The sequence below is a fragment of the Echinops telfairi genome, unplaced genomic scaffold (assembly GCF_000313985.2).
Source record: "Echinops telfairi isolate 266 unplaced genomic scaffold, ASM31398v2 ScPeMD7_7468;HRSCAF=8506_0, whole genome shotgun sequence".
NCBI classification, from domain to species: domain Eukaryota; kingdom Metazoa; phylum Chordata; class Mammalia; order Afrosoricida; family Tenrecidae; genus Echinops; species Echinops telfairi.
Genome location: NW_022111369.1, coordinates 27026777 through 27029057, shown reverse-complemented (window position 1 = coordinate 27029057; position 2281 = coordinate 27026777).

Genomic DNA, 2281 nt, shown 5'->3' with positions numbered 1-2281 from the left:
TTTTTTGGAAGTGCACGGCAGGGCCTTTCTTCCCTGGTGCCTCCAGGTGGACTTGGATCTCCCACATTTTGATTAGTAACCATGTATAGTCATTGAGATAAGAGAGGAAGAAGTCGGTTTCTCATTATATTACTTTCTAAATCGCAGTGTTTCCAGCAAATTAACGTTATTGTCAAGTAGTTTCCCGCTCATAGTGACTCTCTGTACAGCAGGAAACAAAGCAGAAATGCTTCCTGGTTCTGCCCGCGCTTCACATTGCTACCAACATGGGCTGTTGTCTCCACAGTGTCAATACGCCTCATCCAGTCTTCCTCTTTTCTTTGGATTTCTACTTTACTCAGCATGATGCCCTCCAGAGACCGACCCTTTCTAATAAAATGCCCAATGTGCTAAGGTCACTCCAGTCCAAGAGACACACCCACCTTACTGGGAATTCAACTCAAGATAGGGGAGAGGGACAAGTATGTCTCAGATAATGCAATTACATCACTGATGGTAGGGAAAGAGAAGACGGAAACTCCTAATGGTAAAAAAATACTAAGTAAAAGTTTTGTGGAACACAATGGGAGAATATGGCTAAAACGTGGTTCATAATCGGACACTTTTGACCTAGTTTTTATACACCTTGGTGATGCAGTCTCTATGCTATAGACTACTGAGATTTGTGACTGTGTTATTTCAAGGCACACCCCATCTTTTATAGGCCACACCAAAAAGGACCGATATGGAGACCACACTAAGTGAACTAGACTTTATTTCTAACTCACCTATTACCCATTGAACTTAATGCTGAAATTTCCTAGTGTGAGAAAAAGCAGAAGACGACTAGTCCAAGGTCATAGATCTGATAAACATTGGACTTCGGTTCAATCTCTTGTCTTGAGGGTACCCAATGTATGGTGGTTCAGAACAATCATATACTTATTATTTAAATTCCCTTGCATGGCTCTGCTGCTGTGAACAAGTATTTTTGGAAGATTAGCCCCATCATTCACCCCCATTGTTTGTATAGTGTCCAGTTACTTAAGAGTTTAAACTGTACAAGTTGAAAATCATATATTGCAGGTCATAGCTGCTCCACACTCATAAATTTCATTTTATCAAAGGTGTTTTAAGTCCTATACCATTGCTTAAACTAATAACACTATCAGTGCATAGTAGGTACACATTGGCCTGCCAACTAAAAGGTCATCAGTTCAAAATTACCAACCAGTTCCATAGGGGAAAGATGAGGATTTCTACTCCTCTGAAGATTTGCAAACTAGGAGACTCACAAAGAGGAGTTCTACCCTTTCCTATAGGGTCTCTATAAGTTAACATTGATTTGATGGCAGTGGAAATGATGCCCTAGGGAGATTGTTGATAATGTTTTCTAATGTAAAATTAAAAATGTCGCTAAGAAGAACCAGATACATCTATGAGAAGGTATCCCCCTCAAACTGGAATTGCACTGGGCAGAGTGGAGCTTTTGTAGTACGCATTTTCCCTGCTATGTGAGCATGGAGAAATTCGCTGGGATTAGTGTCACCTGGGAAGTTTCTCTCTGGTCACAGTGCATTTTTTTCTTAAAAGCAGTTTCACTCGAAGCTTGTTTTTTTTGATGGCTGATTGAAGAGAACAGCATGCAGCTGTGAAATTTTGTTTCCTGGTTGGGAAAAATGCCACAGAAACTGTTGTGGTGTTGAATACAACTTATAAGAGCAGCATTATGGAGAAAAAAAACGTGTATAAATGGTTTTCTCATTTCAAATGAGGTGAAATATCAATTGATGACAAATATCATTCTGGACAACCATCTACTTCCTGAGTGGATGAAAATGTCGACTCATAGTGCATTTGGAGTTCACTCCACCAGGTCAGATTGTTCATCAAGTTTTCTATTTAGAGGTTCTGAAAAGAATGTGTAACAGCGTGTTACAAAAAAGGCCTGGTTTGTGGCAGACGAGACTGATTTTTGCAACCAAGACAATGCACCAGCCCACACAGCCATCTGAGTACCAGTTTTTGGCAAAAAAGCAGCTTGCCCCTCTAGCCCCACACACCTTACTCACTTGCCCTTACTCCTTGAAACTTCTTTTTTGTTTCTGAGAATGAAGAGGGACATGAAAGGACATTGATTTGATGATGTAGAAAAGGTGAAGAAAAAAACAAGGGAGATGCTGTCAGCCATCCAAACGGATGAATTTGAAAAATGTTTCCAAGAATGGAAATGCAGATTTCACAAATGTATTAAGTTTAATGGAGACGATAAGGTTGTTTTGTAAAAAAAAAATTTTTTTTA